Genomic DNA, 9,323 nt, shown 5'->3' with positions numbered 1-9,323 from the left:
CTTGATTTGGAGTTTCGTAGCTCCAGTTATAAATAATTTAGTGACTGTTGCTCAGGAAGACAGCTTGCAGTAAAATTATGATTATGTGGTAAACATTGACAAAAATTTGTTAATGAGTTGCTTATTGATTTCTTATAAGCTTACTATGATCTGTAGGTGTGGTTGGCGAATATTGTAAGGGGTTAATCGTAGTTTGTATTTGAATAGTTAGATTAACGTGTTAGTAATCCAATTGTAGGCGGTTCGTGTGTGATCTCGTCAAGATATCGTCATAAAACAGTGTGTAATCGACACCCTCTCATAGACTAGATTGGCAAAAGGCGAAATGCCGAAAAGTCAGTATTTTGGGAATTTGTGAGTGTGCGAATGCTCGTAAGATAGTTGGGTTTGTATATTTGGTAATCTAAAGTAATAAATTGCAGTACGCGCGATTTCATACATTTTGATAATTTGGGCATAATGGGCCAAAGATCGGGTTCATGGGCCAACGGGCCCAATTCAGTAAGTATGTGTTGTAAGTGTTCTGATAGTACGTAAATAGTTAGGATATGCATGAAAACCCTAAAAGTAAATAAATTACTATAATACCCCTATGTATGAAAAATTACTGTTATACCCCTAAGTGCAAAATTACCGTTATACCCCTAGGGTTAATTTTGACTGAAAAAGCATGACGATCTGATTCTATATGATGTATGCCATGATTATATATCTGTTGCATGGGGACATGGGTTATATTATGGAGGAAGCGTTACGGTGGCTATGCAACAAATATCGATCCGGTGGCTCGCCACATATATCTGATACGGTGGCTCGCCACGATTATTCTGATGTTGGTGACTCTGTCACATTATTCGCTCAGCACCATGCTGCAAATTCGTGGTGTGTAGCGGTTGGGTGGGTCGAGTTGTCTCCCCACACGGTGTAAGGTTGGTATGGGGTGTATACGGTTGGATAAGGTTGGGTTTACGCATAAACATGTAATATCATTACGTTTCGCTATGGGCCTATGGGCTTTATTCTCAATTGCATTGCAGGCTAAGGCCAACTTATTCTATTTCGTGGTTTGAGCCGATATAGGCTATGGTTGGGTTAATTTACACACGAGTTTCCCAAACTCACCCCTTTTATTTTCATCCATGCAGAAATCCCCAACCATAGTGGGCTTGGAGTCGTGAGGGAATTCGAGTGGCCACTGCTTTGAAAGTTTGATTTTCTTCGTGAACTGGAAATCCTTTTAATTACGTTTGAAGTTTTGGGTTTTTAAATGTAATAAGGCCGCTTATTTATTTTTGATGGTTTTTAATATGTATTACTAAGATAGGTAATACTTATTTTAACTGTTGAAATTGGATAGCTTTAGGGCACGTTTTCAAAAACAACAGTTGATTTCAAAATAACACGACAACAAGCAAAGCTTCCAATGAAAGTATTTTCCAAAATTAATCACTTTTCCTAAAAATGACTTAATCAAATCGGTTTCCTAGAAATATCCATGACGTTAAGGTGTGGCAATGGCGGTATGCATGTCTAGGATTGGATCCGAAGGGAGCTTGGTACTTAAGCAGTCCGATGGACTCACCACTTCTTTTCCGGTTTCCTACCTGGTGCACAGCTTCCTTTCACTTTAACCCTTAATGAATTAATCTTTTGAACATCAAGTACGATTTTCTGGACTTAGAATGGAAAATTTTTTTACGTTTTGATGTGGCATGCCGGATCCGGCCATAACTTCTGGGCCGAGTTTGGGGTGCTACATTTAGTGGTATCAGACCACATTCATCGGTACTGCTCGAACTGGTTCCTCCACTCTTGCTCTCTTAATAATCCTGTTTGCACCATCCGAGGGTCCTGAATCCCTCCGGAAACGGTTCCGATCCTTCTCCCGATTCTGCTTTTGAGTACGCTTTACCTCTTCAGCTATCTTAGCCTTCTCCACCAAAACCGCAAAGTCCCACTCCCTCTGCGGAGCAATCAACACCTTAAGATCATATCTAAGACCATCCTCGAAACGCACACTTCGTTCATATTTCGTAGCGACTATGCCCACGGCATACCGACTCAGCCTCAGAAACTCGGCCTCGTACTCAGCAACTGTTTTACCTCCTTGCATCAGATTCAAGAATTCCTTTCTGCGGGCGTCCACATAACTCGCCCCAACATACTTCCCTTTAAAGGCCATCTTAAACAGTTCCCAAGTTACCCTATCAGTTGGGGTTCCTTCTCTCACAGTGAGCCACCACTGGTAAGCCTCGTCCCGTAGCAACGATACGGCTCCCTTCAGCTTCTGCTCCACAGAGCAATCCAAGTCATCCATAATTCGTTCTGTGGCCTCCAACCAATATTCTGCCACATTCGAGGCGATACCAGACACACCCCTAAAGATCTCCGCTCCGTTGGCCCGGAGTCGTTCAGAAATTGATCCTCGAATTCTATTGCCCGAACTTGTCCCGGCAACCCTTTCTAGAACACGAACCATTGCCTGTGACAGAGCGTCATCCCCAGCACCACAATCATGAGACTCCACTTCCGTTGTCAATGGTACCGGTGCATCTGCCACGCAAGATATGTCCCAAAGACGAAGATACCGCCGAGCCCTTCCTCGCCACGTCCACGGCCTCTTCCACGAGTAGCTCTTGTACTCATATCGTATTATCTGTTTACGAATTTTATGCATTAACTTAGTTTTCTAGTGATTATTACAGATGTTTTATGAATCAAACAGTAATTCAAAGTTTGTTTTCGCAGAATCGAAGTCTAGCTATAGTTTCAATCTCTTATCAGATTTTCCTATGGTTTCAGTATCATCCTATCTAGAGTGTCCTAGTAAGGTTTCATGCATGATAGATACTTGGGAAAATATTCGAAAAATTCGAATACTTACAGACTTGAGCGGAGATTCGAATGCCACCTTCTAAAGATCTAAATTTTGAAAATCAAGTTTTTCGCATTCTTTATAAAATTTTCGCTTTCGAAAATCTTTATTTTTGTAAACCCATTCCACAGCTGAGTTGTTGCAACCTAGGCTCTGATACCACTAAATGTAGCACCCCAAACCCAGCCCAGAAGTTATGGCCGGATCCGGCATGCCACATCAAAAATGTAAAAAAAAAAATTTCATTCTAAGTCTAAAAAATCGTACTTGATGTTCAAAAGATTAATTCATTTAAAGGTTAAAGTGAATGGAAGCTGTGCACCAGGTAGGAAACCGGAAAAGAGGTGGTGAGTCTATCGGACTGCTTAAGTACCAAGCTCCCTTCGGATCCAATCCTAGACATGCATACCGCCATTACCACACTTTAACGTCATGGATATTTCTAGGAAACCGATTTGATGAAGTCATTTTTAGGAAAAGTGATTAATTTTGGAAATTACTTTCATTGTGGAAGCTTTGCTTGTTGTCGTGTTATTTTGAAATCAACTGTTGTTTTTGAAAACGCGCCCTAAAGCTATTCAATTTCAACAGTTAAAATAAGTATTACCTATCTTAGTAATACATATAAAAAAAAACCATCAAAAATAAATAAGTGGCCTTATTACATTTAAAAACCCAAAACTTCAGACGTAAATAAAAGGATGTCCAGTTCACCAGAAGAAAATCAAACTTTCAGAACAGGTGGCCACTCCGAATTCCCTCACAGCTCCAAGCCCACTATGGTTGGGGATTACCTGCGTGGATGAAAATAAAAGGGGTGAGTTTGGGGAAACTCAGTGTGTAAATTAACCCAACCATAGCCTATATCAGCTTAAACCGCAGAAATAGAATAATTTGGCCTTAGCCCAGAACATAATTCAAAATAAAGACCATAGGCTCATAACAGAACAGAACAGATATTATATGTTTATGCAGAAACCCAACCATATCCAACCGTATACACCCCCGTACCAACCTTACACCGTGTGGGGAGACAACTCGACCCACCCAACCGCTACACACCACAGAATTTGCAGCATGGCTGCTAGAACAGATAATGTGACAGAGTCACCAGATACAAATAATCGTGGCAGAGCCACCAGAACAGATATATGTGGCAGAGCCACCAGATCAGATATTTGTAGCAGAGCCACCAGATCAGATATTTGTGGCATAGCCACCGTAACGCTTCCTCCATAATATAACCCATGTCCCCATGCAATGATATATAATCATGGCATACATCATACGTAATCGATCGTCATGCTTTTCGGTCAAAATTAACCCTAGGGGTATAACGGTAATTTTACACCTAGGGGTATAACAGTAATTTTTCATACATAGGGGTATTATAGTAATTTAGCTAATTTTAGCGTTTTCATGCATATCCTAACTATTTACGTACTATCAGAACACTTACCGCGCATACTTACTGAATTGGGCCCGTTGGCCCATGAACCCGATCTTTGGCCCATTAAGCCTAATTTATCAAAATGTACGAAATCGCGCGTACTGTAGTTTATTACTTTAGATTACCAAATATACAAACCCAACTATCTTACGAGCATTCGTACACTCACAAATTCCCAAAATACCGACTTTTCGGCATTTCGGCTTTTGCCAATCTAGTCTATGAGAGGGTGTCAATTACACACCTGTTTGCGACGATATGCTGACGAGATCCACACACGAACCGCCTACAATTGGATTACTAACGCGTTAATCTAGCTATTCAAATACAAACTACGTATTAACACCTTACAATATTCGGCCAACCACACCTACAGATCATAGTAAGCTTATAAGAAATCAATAAGCAACTCATTAACAAATTTTTGTCAATGTTTACCACATAATCATAATTTCACTGCAAGCTGTCTTTCTGAGCAACAGTCACTAAATTATTTATAATTGGAGCTACGAAACTCCAAATCATGTGCCGTTAATTTTCCCTGAAAATAGACTCATATATATTTTATCCATAAAATTTTAAGAATTTTTGGTATGGCCAATCAATACCAGATTTTTCTTAAATTTTCCCATCTTTCACTGTTTGACTAATCTGACCACTCTTCATTACGAATCAAATTTCTCATTGTACAGAATTCAAAATATGTTCTCGTTTATTCCATTTGAAACTAGACTCATTAATATTTAATTACATAATTTATTAAGCTTCTAATTCATCTCCCACAATTTATGGTGATTTTCCAAAGTCACGTTACTGTTGCTGTCCCAAGCAGATTTATTACCAAATCACTCTTTCACACATACCTTGCATGCATGTTATTTAAACATGTATATCACCAATCAGTCATCACATATCTATGATTTTACTTAAGTATAATCTCCATTTCATCATTTTAAAGCACAACATGTTAGCCGATTTTTCCCTTTAACATCTAAGGCACATGCATGCTCATTTGTTTGGCTCAACTTCACCTATCTTCCATTTTTCATCAAAAGAACATGAAACAACAACCATTTCCTTCATTTTAATTCATGACTAAATGCTCACAACACAACTAAAAATCAAAATATACTTCAAGAGTTAAGGTAGAATCAAGAAGAACTCATGAACCTCAAAATAGAAGCAAGGTACCAAGAACTTACCTTCAATTTTCCTCCTCCTAATGACAAAATACTCAAGAGTTTTCTCCTCTCCTTTCTCTTCTCTAACTTTCAGCTATGATGAACAAAGATGGACAAAACTTTGTTCTTTTCACCCCTTTTCTTTTAATAAAACTTCATATTTCATCCATTTAATTTTTAATACAAAAGACATGAAATTCTTATCATGAAACATTTACCTAACCCATTATCATGAAACATTTACCTAACCCATTATCATGAAACATTTACCTAACCCATTATCATGGAACATTTACCTAACCTATTATCATTGAACATTTACCTAACCTATTATCAATTTGTATCAATTTGTACCATAAATTATGGATATCAAGTGTACATTTTGTCTACAACAACATGATGGCTGGCCACTTCATGTAAAATGGGAGGTTTGTCATGCAAATCCTCCTATTTTGCACTCCTATTTTTTTGGCCACTTCAATTTAGCCTATAGCATTTTCAAACTTTTTCACATAGGTCCTATTTCATAATTTCACCCCATTTTTCTTATGGAACAAAAATTAACTAAAATTGTCGGGTTCTATCTTAAGTTTGGGCTTTCTAGAGGCCCACTAACATAATTAAACCTATGCCAACATTCACAGAATTCCCGAAAATTGGGGCGTTACAGTTTATGAGTTTTTCGGATTATGAGATATGTTTGTCATGTTTATTTGACTTGAGAATTTGAACTTTGCATCTGTTTGATTTATATTATGAGAGGTTGTATCATGGTATATGATCTTTGATGTGAGGCCTTGGAGAGCTTTATGCTTGGGTTGTTTTACAAAAAAAAATCATGCCATTCATTCCGAGATTGTTGAAAGGTTGATGGTTGTGCGGATGCCATTGCATACAAGGGCTGGTTGATGGTGATTGTCATTGGATGTTTATGGGAGGCGTATCAAAATGGCTTTGCGGATCCATTGTTTAAGGCTGCCAACAATGTTTTTAGCTTGGTTTGATTTGCCAATGTTGTTGTCCTTCCTTTAGATTTGTTCAGGGTTCGACTTCAATCTTATCATATGTATCTCGTTTCATTTGGTGTCAATTCGTATTCTCTTTTGATGTTTTCATTCTGGTGTTTTCCGTTTTAAAGTGTCTCATGGTTGTCATATTTGATGGGAGGAAATATTGCTTTGTTTGCCAATATGCTGCTTGTTTTATGCTTCACCTTCGTTTTTAATAAAATTTATTATCAAGCAAAAAAAATTATCATTGCATTATATATTTTCATCCAATTTTTTTAACGCGGTTCAAAAAAAATGCCAATAAAATCATGCCACATGGCATTTTCAATTTAAGATATATTCTTAATAAAATATATATCAATTTTAAAATTTTAAAAAAATAAATATATAAAAATTCAAATATATATATAAAAATATAAAATAAAAACTCATTAATTCCATGAAATATTTAAATGTTTTTAACCCAAAAAATATATATAAAAAAATTTCAGGGCTGAAAATCACTTCATGTTGTAGTGAGGGATTTTCCTACATCACGACAACACGACGAAAATATGGAAAGATGTGGTTGTTTCTTGGACGATAATAGGTTGGTTACATTTTATCATATTGTGTTAGGCCGTGTAAGATAAACCATCCCTATAGAATAAATTTTTTTTTCATGTATCACTTATATTTTTTACATTTTGTGATTTTTTTTAAAGACGGTAAAATTCAACTTCAGATTTAGCACTTGATCCTTTTCTTACACTTAAGAGTTCCTGCAAAACGAGTGAGTGTTCTGACATATGTTCCAGGCTTAGCTTTGATTATATCTTTCTCATTGAATTTTAGATCGGGAGGCGAGAGTGGCCCAGAAGTTCTGAAGATGGCTCCATTCATGAGCAGGTCTTCTTCTGATCTCCATACCCAATTTTTCCATTCTGACTCTGATGCATAGATCCTATGGGTTACCTACAAAAGTGGAATGAAAAAAATATGGTATGATCACAAATGTGTTTTTGGTCATATCATGTTAACATGCTTACAAATGTAATGAATGTTATCAACATGGTTCAAGTCTATTTTGACTTACCTCTTTGGCATTGAGGTCATGTGGAGCAATGAACCTATTGCCTTGGCTAATGATGGTGGGGTGCATGCTACCACCAATAGCATACATTTTCCAATGAGTGTAGTCATTATTGACAACATGAAAGAAACCCCACCGACATCTAGGCATTCTTTATATTAATTCCTTGCCAAAATGGTTGAATGCTATTGTGACTAGCATGAATTGATCTTTAGAATAGCCATCACTTGCACCAAACAACATCACCTGAAAGACAAATCCATAACATTTAATAAAAAACTAGGTGACATATTGTGCAGCTTGTTGAGTATTTTAAGCAAAACTTACATCATTATGATGAGTGAAATGGCAATTTGAGATAGTGATGACAGTGGAACCCTGAATTGCATCAATAAGTCCATCTTGGCCCTCGGACATAGAAATATGATCAAGCCAAATATTTGATGACCCAAATATGGAAATCCCATCTCCATCACCTACCGTTCGAAAACCGAAGTGATCTTCAGAGTCCCTAATTAGGCCACCAGAACTTGGAAAAATGTGATGGATATGAATGTTGTGAATGATGACATTCTGCACAAATTGAAGTGTAATTCCACATCCATATGCTATATGAACATCTACTCCACGACCATCAATTGTCTTATGACTTTGAACTATTAGCTCTTGAGATAATTTGATGTGCATAGTATGAGCAAAGATGATCCACAATGGCCTTTTTTGGATCACAGCATGACGTAAGGTTCCTGGTTTTGGGTTTAGAACATCATTATCAGAATTATCCGTCACCAAGTAGAAATCCCCAGTACTTCCACCACTAGTTTTGTGGCCAAAACCAAGCACACATTTCGCCAATAATTTACGGTTTTTTGCCCAATTTTTCTTGCACCGCCAACAACTATCAATTGGATTGGTTGCCATGCACGGACCAGTGTACTTCTTATGCTTTCCTCTCAAGTATCTTTTTGTGTTGTTAGTAAGAACATCATCAAATTCTATGGTTTGGTTGGCACTAAATTTTCTAATAACCCTGCAACAAATTGTCCAAAATAATATATAACACCACTATTTAAAATATAAGTTACCAAAGTTTCAAATGGTGGAAGAAGTTAAATTGTTGGAATGGTGACTCTCATGCATCTAAATTATGACAATATAATCGTTAAGCTAAAGGCATATGATTATTGTAACTTGATATGATTATGAGTGATAATGTAATAGAATAAATGCATGAATGAATACTAATTGTAATCAATAATAATGAAAACGAGAAGAACTCAGAGTTTAGCTTAATTAATTTATACATATATTCTTAATTGATGATATGCAATAATTCTATAGTTCAACTGTTAACATTTGTAACTTACTTTATTATCCCTAAACTATGAATTTTTATATAAAAATGAAAAGAAGAAATAAAATGTAAAGTTATAATATAATTTACTTATCAACATTGTAGTTCAGCTGATTTATGATGTTTTCTGGGCTCGACTCATAAGCTGCCAGAGTAATCTTCCATGCTTCTTCCTCACGTTGCTTCCATAACTCATCAAATTCAATAATATTTGCCCATAATCTTGGAATTATGGTAGCAAAAGAAAATAAGAAAACAAGCCTCAGCTTAGTTACCTCCATAGCTATTTTCTTATGATATGTTTTTTTTTTTTAGGGATATCTAGATTTTTAAATCATATAAGATGGTGAAACCCAAATATATCTAGTGCTTAAACTACTT

The 9,323-nt window shown here is 36.7% G+C and overlaps 1 long non-coding RNA gene and 1 pseudogene across 1 annotated transcript; both read right to left on the bottom strand.

The window, feature by feature from the left end:
* Positions 1-3,375: 3,375 nt before the first annotated feature.
* LOC128280913 (uncharacterized) lies at positions 3,376-5,672 on the bottom strand. Its single transcript, XR_008271116.1, has 3 exons — positions 5,528-5,672; positions 4,570-4,611; positions 3,376-3,669 (listed from the first exon to the last, which is right to left on the bottom strand). It is a non-coding gene; the product is annotated as an uncharacterized LOC128280913 (long non-coding RNA).
* A 1,570-nt stretch (positions 5,673-7,242) lies between these two features.
* On the bottom strand, positions 7,243-9,323 carry LOC108455164 (probable pectate lyase P59; annotated as a pseudogene).

The sequence above is a fragment of the Gossypium arboreum genome, chromosome 9 (assembly GCF_025698485.1).
Source record: "Gossypium arboreum isolate Shixiya-1 chromosome 9, ASM2569848v2, whole genome shotgun sequence".
Lineage (NCBI taxonomy): Eukaryota > Viridiplantae > Streptophyta > Magnoliopsida > Malvales > Malvaceae > Gossypium > Gossypium arboreum.
The sequence above is the reverse complement of the archived record's forward strand: the minus strand, read 5'-3'. Positions and strand labels throughout refer to the sequence as shown.